The sequence below is a fragment of the Nelumbo lutea genome, chromosome 8 (genome assembly GCF_056320005.1).
Source record: "Nelumbo lutea isolate HS-2025 chromosome 8, American lotus-T2T, whole genome shotgun sequence".
Taxonomy (NCBI): Eukaryota; Viridiplantae; Streptophyta; class Magnoliopsida; order Proteales; family Nelumbonaceae; genus Nelumbo; species Nelumbo lutea.
In genome coordinates, this window is record NC_142691.1 from 31,824,683 (window position 1) to 31,835,911 (window position 11,229).

The following is an 11,229-nucleotide window of genomic DNA, read 5'->3' on the forward strand; positions in this document are numbered from 1 at the left end:
ACTATTTTTCTTATGATATTTTTTATTTTAAAAAATAATTTGGTGGTACTTATACGTATGGTTGTTAGTCTTCAGAACCTTAATCTACCAAATGAGCTACATAAGTTTATATAGATATTTAGCTACATTTTATTTTTCATATCATTATCTACAGAATTCATATTATTGAATTTTTTTAGGGTTACACCTTGAAATGCCTCAAGGCATATATGCCTAGCCTCTTCAGGCTCTAATCATCTCACCTTCAACTTTTGCCTTTTAAGTCCTTGGTGTGTCCCATTGTATTCATTATATGGCAATTTTTACAATAAAATATAATAAGACTATTCTGCCCATAACATCAGCAAAAATTAAATAAATATAAATAGCCCACATTCTAATGGTTATTATTGCATATGTGAGAAAAAGAAGAATATTTGGGGGATGTACTGCTCTATTGGAAGTTATCATCTTTTCTTGTTTTTTTTTTCAAGATGCAATGTGAAGCTCTATCTTGCCCAAATATGTCTATTTTTTTCTCTTTTCTCTCTTTTTTTCTTCTCCTCTTCTTCATTTTAGATCTGATTTCATATAAATGATAAATTATGCTTCTTATTCATCAACAGCCCTTATTGGTTTGTCATAAATTCATAACATGCTTATCTTATTTATTTCACTCATTCTAAAGGTTGATTTTTTGTTTGTATCAATGTACGGCATTGTTAATGGCTTTTGTCTTTATTACTCACATTATTTCATTATATAGATTACTTGAAATTGAAGATGAGTGATGCTACTATGGCTAGTGAGGAGACTAATACTTCTGAAGCCTTATCTTCAAAAATTTTTAAGAAGAAGAAAGAAACAGCTACAATATGGGATGACTGTGATTTCACTGGTGACTTCAAGTTTGATGCAGAAAGAAGTAGATTGGATCTTATTCGCTTTATAATCTCTTATGGTTGTCCATTTAATATTGTTGAGAATCGATTCTTTAAGATATTCTCCACAAATCTCAACCCATCTTTCAAAGTGGTTCCACAGACTATACTAAAAAATGATTGCATTAAGGTGTATAAGGAAGAAAAGGAGAAGTTGTACAAATACCTTGATGATCTCAACCATAGGTTTAGTCTCACTATAGACATGTGGACCTCAACGCAAAGATTGTCCTATTGTGCAGTGACTGCGCATTATATTACTGATGATTGGGTGTTAAAGCATAAAGTGCTTGCTTTTACAGCTGTCAAATCTCCTCATGATGGGGAAAAACTTTATTCGACTGTCATGGATGTTGCGTGTGAGTGGAACATCGATAGGACGTTGTTCTCCATTACTGTAGATAATTCTTTTAACAATGGTGTTATGGTTAGAGAAATTAAGAAGCTACTTTGTGATCGATCAATGCTTCCTCTACGTGGTGATTTTTTTCATGTTCGTTGTAGTGCAGATGTTCTCAATTCTATTGTGCAGGATGGCTTGGGAGAGGTTACAGAATTATTACATAAGATACGTGAAAGTGTTAAGTATGTAAGATCCTCGCCGCTTAGGGAGGAAAAGTTTGAAAAGGCTAGAAATCAGGTGAAGGTATTTTCCAAAAGGGAAGTCATTGTTGATACATAGATGGAGTTCTACATATGAAATGTTGGGTTATGCATTAGATATGAAAGAAGCATTCTTTCGTTTGGCTGTCCTAGATCAGGAATATAAAATGTGCCCATCTAAGGAGGAGTGGAACAAAGGTTCAATTATTCGTGATTGTTTGGAGATTTTCACCACCACCATTAATGAATGTTCTGGGAGAAAGTATCCAACTGCTAACATATTATTCCACAATGCTTGTGGGATTAAACTTGCGTTGTGCAATTGGGAAAGTAGTGAGCATCATTTTTTGCATTCAATGGCATACAAAATGAAAGAAAAATTTAATAAATATTGAGAAGATTGTATTTTGATTTTGGCAGTTGCAGTTATTCTTGATCCTAGATTCAAGATGAAGATAGTTGAGTTTTATTATAATATGATTTATGGTGTTGATTCTAATGAGTGCGTCTTAAAAATTCGGATGGCTATTTATGATCTCTTCATGGATTATGTAGGAAGGTCAAGAGATCCATTGCCATTATATACTAACTTCGAGAAAACTGGTCATAGTAGTAATTCACTATCGAAGTATGCGGTTGATGCTATAAATTCTAATGGTGGTGGTGAAGACTTGGCTGATTTTGAGAAGTGGTGCATTGATCAAGGCATTGTTTCCTCTATAGTCCCTAGAAAATCAGAACTGGACATGTATTTGGAGGAAGATTTATTTCCTCGATCTAAGGACTTTGACGTATTGGGATATTGGAGGATAAATCATCTTAAATGGCCTAGACTTGCAGCTATGGCTCGTGATGTTTTAGCCATTCCAACAACTATTGTGGCATCAGAGGCAGCCTTCAGTACTTCTGGTAGGGCTATTTGCAAGTATCATAAACGTCTATGTCCAGAGGTCGTAGAGGCTTTGATGTGTGGACAAAGTTGGTTAGAATCTCCAATCAAAACAGGTAAATGAATTTAAAATATTTTATTATTTTTATACTTTTTGATATGTACTTTGTTAATGATATATTGTTTTTGCATGCTTTAGAAACTGATGTAGAAGTGGACGAAGAAGGTACAAATTATGATGAGTCTGAAAATGAATTCAACTGGTTTGGTAATAGTTTCATTTTACTTGATCAGCTTATTTGTAAGTATGTTTCATTAAAATTTATTTTAAGATCTCAGTTAAAGATTATTTGTTGTGGGAGTTCATTTGCCTGTTCCAATAGTGGAACATTGGTCATTGGATGAACCATCTTTTCTTGTCATAGCTTTAAGCTTTGTGGCTTTGACAGTTTGTTGGATGGGATATCATGGAAAATGAAAATGGTTTTCCATTTCTTTTTATGACTTATGAGACCATACTTTGGTGGTAGCCATTTTATGGTTCTTATAGATATGATGACTGTGAGTTCATTTGCCTGTTCCAACAGTGGAACATTGGTCATTGGATGAACCATCTTTTCTTGTCATAGCTTTAAGCTTTGTGGCTTTGACAGTTTGTTGGATGGGATATCATGGAAAATGAAAATGGTTTTCCACTTCTTTTTGACTTATGAGACCATACTTTGGTGGTAGCCATTTTATGGTTCTTATAGATATGATGACTGTGGGTTTTGTGATGATGACTTGGCTGGATAATGTTGGTGGTGATTGGTGAATGGTATACTATATGTCTATATGGAATATCATGGGAATCTTTTCTTTTTATGACTTTTGCAAAAAGATTCTTTGTTGTGCTGATTTTATTATAGATCAACTACTTACATATACCCTGTGGTTTTAGATAACTACTTAAATATACTCTCAAGCTACTTATATATGACTTCTAATCTAGCCCCACATAACATAAGCAGGCCCTTCATTAATGAATCATTTAGGGCTGTTAATAGCAAAGGTTAGATTTTTCTTAATCCCAATTTTACCCCATTGAGAACACTGTTAGTAGTGTCATCTTCTTAATGGAAACGACCCATACCTCTCCCATCCCACTGCAAATCCTCCTCCTCCTCTCTCTATTCTGTGGAGCGAAAAAAAAGAAGAAAAAGAAAGTGGATCAATCATTTTTGATTAATTTTTACGAGAAGCACATTAACATAAGAGAGGAAATTATAAGTGGTTTTATAATGAAGGGAACTCAACATTGACACTGAAACGAAATTCTGTTCAGTGTTCAGTGATGTTTGGCAACCTTAGCAGTGGCAAAGCAGGGAGGAAAAAGAGAGGGGGAAAAGAGGAAGAAGGACAAAAGTGGCAAGGGAAAAGAGAGGAGAGGAGAGAAGAGCTGAAGAGTGGACACGAAGTCCTCTTACGCTTAATGTTTGAAAGTTCAACAAGGTAGATCTAAGTAGTTTTTGAAACTACAGGGTATATATAATTTGTTTCCTCAAACCTCAGGGTATATATAAATAATCAGCTCTTTTATTATTTTTATAGATATGATGATTTTAATGAAGAGTTCGGGACATGGATTGATGATAATAGAATGGTGGTGAATGGTTTCAAGTGTTTTGTGATATCTAAGGATGGCGTGTTGATGATTTGCTCTTAGTTCTTAGGTCGTGCATTTATAAACTTTGAGAAAATTCCACTATGGCATGTTTGATGATTTGTTTTTAATTCTTATGCTGTTTACTTTGAGAAATTTCTGCAAAGGATAGCATACATGATTATTTGTTCATAATTCTTGGGATGCCTTATTTGTGTATTTACAGACTTGTAGCGTACATGATTATTGCTACAAATCATGTATGCCCGTGTCATTTGTTTTTGTGAAATTCTGCTTATTGAACGATCTGTTGGATTCTTATCAAATTCAAAGCTGTTGGGAGTTTTTTCCAAATCAAATTCGGGTATATCCCTATCCAAATTCGATTAGATATGTTTGCAGCCCTAAGTTTTGTCTTTTAAAACATGTACTTGTATCTCAATAAGTTGTTTTCATGATATTTTCTTTGTGCTTCACAGAGGTTTGATGTTCACATGAAACTGATGTTGAATGAGTAAGTCATATAAAGAAAAACAGCATAAAGCCATTCGGTGAGTCTTGGTATTTTTGAACCTTGTTTTATCATGTTTTACAGTTCTGTCATGTTTTTTCCTTCCACAGTAATACTATTTCTTAAGTTTGGCATTTGTTTAGGGAGCATTCTTCCAGAAGGATGTGATATCACTTCGCTGATGAAGACACAAGTAAATTGAGTATTTTTCTTGTGACTCAATTCCTTTCCCTAGCTAACAAATGTTGCTTTTCACTGCTTTTCACATTTTACTGGAAAATGATACCAACTCTGAAGTGATTTGTTCTGTCAGTCGACTTTTTTTTTCAAGTTAAATGGATATGGATGCCACTGTTTTTTAAATTTCTAGAGCTCTCTTCAGTTTGCCCAGCTTGGTTCACGCTTGGGCCGGCCTTATTTGAGAATTCCTGGGCCCTGCCCAAAAAAATAGTTATGCCTGGTGCTTAGAGCCCGAGACCGAGACCAAGCCTGCGGGCCTAAAACTATGTCCAAGCCTAATAGAGAACAACCAGAGCTGGGCCAGCCTGTTGGGCTACCGGCCCATGAACAGGTTTAGTTGCCTCACGAGTCACGAGACAACTGAAATTTGTTTTGTTACATACTGTTGGTGAGTTTGAAGCTTAATAGCTTGTGGAGTGTAGATTATTGGGACATGTTAAAGAAGCACTAGAAAAGTGGTAGAAAACTAAAATGTCTTAAATAAAAAAATAGTAATTTAAATGATTGGCAATTTTTTGATTTTCTAGTTAATATGATATCTATTAGTAATAAAAAAAGTTGATAAAATGGTTTAAAAGGGGTGATCATGGGACTGTGCAAGCTTAGCACTTTTTAGAGCCATAAATCCTGGCTCTGACTTGCTTTCAGGCCTGACTATGCCCACCCTCACATTATATAATATATTTCAAACCTTAGAAAGCATTGCGGGCTGTGCTGGGCCTGGGCCTACACACAAAACCTAAGCCCTGGCCTGGAAATTTGTGGGCTGGGATGGATCGGGCTAGCAATGATCACCCTATTAGTGGCCATTACAAAGGTGATGACTTTGTGATAATGTTTTAATTGCTGTTGGCCTGTTGTTATGTTTATATGATTTTCAACAACATTTACTGAGTAATTGGCTTGTAAAAAAGAAAACTACGAGTAATTGAAATTTGAAATAACTAGATATGTATGATGAAGGTATATCAGTACTAAAATCCATGCGTTTTATATATATATATATATATATATATATATTATATTAAAAAAGGGTTCCCGGGACACCTGTGAACAGGTGTTTTGGAACCCAAAAATATGATACGATATTTTTCATATCGGGCATATTGTATCAAAATTTTGGTCGTTATGTATGATTTATAACCTTTTTTTTTTTGAGAAAAGGTAATAATATAAAGAAGAAAAAGAGTATTGTTTATGATCAGGGTTGTCAATGGGTTGGTTTCAGGTTTGGTATGAGCTTGGCTCAACCCAACCCAATCCGGCTAGATGGAGAGGGAAATTGAACCTAACCTGAACCGTCCCATATATACTACACATATGCACATGGGGATGTAAGCCAAAATATACAAGCATTTCAATGCTATAATGTCAGCACTTTGGTTTCACGGTTAACCCAATTTGAACGTGACCCGAAACTCAATTAAAGTTGACCGACCCTGACTCAGTAGTGTTTGGCAAGTGTGGAGTTGCCACTTAACCCGACCCGCTGACGTCTCTATTTATGATGGTTGAGCATAAGATTGTAACAATAATATATGTACCTTTTTGTTCTTTCAACCACGATCCTATCAATTGTATAAAAAAACTAGCTCAATCTTGCCCAAAATGAGGTTGGCCTATTTGATTCAGTTTGAGCTGATAAATGTTTCATTAATTCCCTAATAAACTAACCATATTTTAGAAATAAAATCAAATTTACCCATTTTACAGAACTATTTAGTGTGGATCAAGGTTCAAAGTATCGATCATGATTTTCAAAACCGGATTGGACCGGACGGTTGGACTAGAAAAACCGGGAACTGGTCACCTGACCGGTTCCATTTTCCCCCAAAACCATTGATTTTGGCCAGCAAACCACTGAACCGGCTAGTTAATCATTCAAACTATTTGAATGGTTTTTTACCGTTTTCTAATTTTTTAATTTTTTAATTTCTTTTTATTTTTTTGTCAGAATGAGCTGGCTGTTCTGGTCGGACCATTCAAACTGGTAACCGGACCCATGATCGGTTTGGTCACCGGTTCATTTTTAAAAACCATGGTATCGATATAGGCCTACAGGGTGATATGCCGGTAGGGCATACCGGCCTGTATTGGTATTCTTTTTTTTTTTATTTTTCGAATCTGATTCAGAGGAATTGGTTTAAGGCCGGTCTATCCCTTGAATCACTTGCTGACCCGAAAGGCTCTGATACGATATGTATCGACCAACGTATTGATACTTTGAACCTTGGTGTGGATGAACACATTATTTCCTACCCCATCCCCATGAAGCCAAAACAATAGTTTCGGGTTTAGGGAAGGTAGGGTCTAGAATTTACAAAATCCTCTCAAACCTGCCCAGTTGTCACCTCTATTCAGGTTTTAGGGCCTAAGAAGTGTTTTGGCTTCAGATTATAATAATTTTAAATCAGTGTGGATAAGTTTCAGATTTTGTGCTTTAAAAGTCTAAAAGCATAAACCTCTAGTTAAGGCTTTCTATTTTGGGACTTAAAAAGTGTTTGGCTTCAAATTATAACGCTTTTGAAAGTAACTCTTATTAAACACTCAAAACATTATTTTTTCTATCTTTTGCTAAATTTTGTTTTCCACAGCAAGTTCAAAAGCAAAAGCCTACAAGGTAAACTTTGTGAGTCCTGCAACTTACATGGATAGATAATTCTAGTAGGTTCAAACAAGAGTTGGGGAGTGGAATATAGCTTTATTCTGATGGGCACACTTGGAATCCAATGAACATGGTTGTTCTCTATTAAGCGCAATTAAAGTTACACTAGGTCGTACGTCCACCAAACGAGTCATAGCTTTACTAACTCAGCTTTCCTTTAAGTTTAGTCATGGACTCATAGTGTTGTGCCTTGTTCTCTAGCTTTCATATTCTTTAAGCATGAATTTTCCTTTTAAAGAGAATGTGTCGTGGCTTTGCTCTTGGGTGAAAGAGACAGGACTGAGAATATGAGCCTCAACATAAAGTAGCACAGACATTTTACTTCAACCCCATTGAAATTAAATGCTTCTTAATCTTACTCTGGTTTTAGGCTGTAGAAAAATAAGAGAGAAACAGAAACTAGTTGGGAGAAAGTTATTAAGGAATTTATCTACCATATTGATTAGTATTGAAAAGAAAACAAGAGAGAGAGATGATTGAAGTCTCTTGACTTTTTTTTTTTTAATAAATTGACATTTGAACATCGATGCTTTTTTTTTTTTTTTGAGGTTTTTACTGTTCAGTGCACCCTAACATATCTTAACTCTACCGTATAGTTGAGGTAGGGGTCAATTCGGAATTGATACCAATATACGGGCAGGTATTAGTGTTTTAAATGAAAGTATTTAAAATTTTGAATTATTGTAAATCTGCAGTGGACTTCAGAATTCTGAAGTAGAATACAGTATAATTGTCCCTTTCTTTTAAGAGATTCAGAACATATGAATGGATGCCCTGTCATGGCTGAAAGATGAAAACTCATACTTTGTGCCAATTCCCTATTGGCCGACATGAAAAATGAAAGAAACTTGGTAGATGTCGAATTAAGTAGGAATGGACTGATCATTTAATGGGCACATCGATGAGATTCATGCTGAAAATGACTTTGATCATGTCATCCATCAACTCTTTCAACAGTAAAAATGTAATCAAGTTAATTAACAATAAGAAAGACTATTCCTTATTAGATATCGTCTATCATCATAGAAAAATTATATAATCTCAATGGGTTATTATTTATTTATTTTAACTGAAAAATAACATGCCATTATATTAATAATATTTGTAACTAATACAATTCAAGAGAAAATCAGTCCCATAAAAATCATCAACTAGAGGAAGATCCTCTGGAAATCAATACAACACATCAATTACACAATTACAGGAGATTTTCCCAATGCATGGCTGAGATGTGCTGTGGGGAGCCAATTAAGACACAAGCAAGAGTGAATACATCAGTTATCTGTACAGGTAGTTGTTTAGTGAAGTGTATTTACTCTTGATTGGGTCATGTAAACTGAGTGGTGTACATGTCTTGTTTGTAGTAAGACCCAAAGTGGGCTGGGGATGGGATAACCTTGTTGTGTTGCTCCATGAAACAAAAAATCTTTATTAAAAAGTCATGGATTTAAGCATGGTTTTCAAAATTGGATTGGACCGGAAAAACCGGGAACCGGTCAGGTGACGGGTTTCATTTTTTTCCAAAACCAGAATTTTGCCAAAAAAACGTTGACCCAGGCGGTTGAACTGTTCGAACTGTTCAGCGGTTTTGACCGTTTATTATTATTTTTTTTTTGTCAAAACGGTTTGTCCATTCAGTTCGAACGATCGAACCATTCGACCCAGAAACCGGACCCCTGACCGGTTCGTTGTCCAGTTCAGTTTTTAAAAACCTTGGATTTAAGTTTTGTCAAATTTATATATTTTCAAATCATTTTAAATACTAGATTTTCAAACTCCATCTATATTCAAAGAACAAGCTTTAATTAAATCGAAGTGAATCAAATTTGGATCTAGGCATCTGATTCGAACTCATCATAAATTTGCACTTCTATTCATGATCTAGTTAATTAAGACCACTCAAGTTTTACTGTTCAAACCGCATCCATATTTTTTAGGTAAATTGAATACTTTATTTGAAAATAATAGTAAAAACTTAGAGGAGAATCAAATTTTTAAACAGGATTGAATAGTTGAGATGACTTCCTCACATTGTCCTTGAGTTGACATAACCTAGGCAGCTTATTAATGAAGACAGATTATCCTGTCTCTACCAGAGTCATTACTTCTTATAATAGTTATTGAGCTAGGCTGCATTTGGCATTCCTTATTTTAAGGGCTTATCTCCTTTGGGCATTTTAACAGAAAAAAAAAAGGAGATAAGTCTTTAAATTAAAGAATGCCAAATGCAGCCTAAGGCTTGAATTAGTCTCTCAAAGCTTTCTGAGGTCTCTTTTATATTTAAATGAATTATTAGTAAAGTAACCAAAAAAGCCATTACACATTCATTGCTGGTCTCAGATACCAGGGACCGGATATGGACCTAACCTTTTTACATTATTTTATTATTTTTTTGGCACAAAGGGGACTGTCACATTTGAATCGGTCTTGCTATAGTTTACAATTGTAGTTAGGGTCCCTTTGGGTCTCTTAAGTAGGCGTTTGCCAATGTGAATGGTTTTGTTCTCTAAAACAAAAGAAACTACAACAGCGTATAATCCAAGATTACTTCAAAGCATATCTGCCTACATTTAGGCTATGTTTGGTTTCGTGGGCATTTATTTGAAAAATGCTGCTACATCAGCACCACATAGGCATTGACATTTATTGTGCATGGAAGATGGAACCACTATTTGGTTTTAATGTTTATCAAATAAGCAAATGCTTGGATTTTTGTTAATGTGGTGTTTGGAAAAAATTCAAATTCTTGTTTACCCCAATGCCTAGTCATTTCTTGAAACAAAATGCTTATGTGGGACACTTTAAGCTAAGGTGGAAAATCACTTTATGAGGTATTACTTGAAATGTCTATAAAACGCCGTACCAAACAACAAAAACAATAAATGTTTAAAGTAACATTTTTCAAATAAATGTTCATTTGATAAACATCCCATCAATAAACGCCTATCGAACCAAACACTTAGTGTGTTTAAACCAAAACATGGTTGGTTTATTATTTTACAATATATTCTCAACCGTAACAAATATCATGACGTCTAAGCACTTAGTGCAGATGGTAGTTGCATCATAGAACTTTAATTAGTACACTTGTCCAATTGTTTTGGTTTTGGACCAGGGAATCTGGGGATTTTCTTTTGTTTTTTAAATGCAAAATCTTCTTTTAGATATGTAGGACGGTACAAAGTTACAAAGATGGATTGCAATTATAATTAAGTAATATTCTAAAAACTAATAGCTCTTGATAGCATCCAAATTGGTTTTATGATCTATAACTAATATTCTCTAATATATTTTATCCATATATGGATAAATAGTTAATTACTAATTAAAGCAGAATTTATTTATATGGGTGATTATCTAATTGCCCACCAATCTACCAAGTTGGAGTTGATGATACATTCACACATTGCCATAGAATAGATAGAAACTCACTTGAACAAGTGGCTGGTGCGTCCAACAGAGATAAAGATATCTGGAAACAGTTGTGGAGTGAAAGGGTTTTGTTTTTGAAAAAAATGAAAGTGACCTGGAATAAAGGGGACTCTGAGGCACTTGAGATTATGGTGCACCACCAATCTTATTCTCAGTTATGCACAATTAAGGTGACATGTACTTCACATAACCATTGTGGATGTATGTTTGTGTATTTCTAATCTATGATACTCATTCTTATTAAATTAATAAGTATTAATCATATATGATATATGGTATTTGGATTTAATTTTTATAATCTGTACTGAAATTGTAGACAGATGTGTT

General features: G+C 34.6%; 1 pseudogene; it reads left to right on the forward strand.

Annotated features, from left to right (window-relative positions):
• The first annotated feature begins 762 nt into the window (after positions 1-762).
• Positions 763-3,125, forward strand: LOC148843708 (zinc finger BED domain-containing protein RICESLEEPER 2-like; annotated as a pseudogene).
• Positions 3,126-11,229: the final 8,104 nt, after the last annotated feature.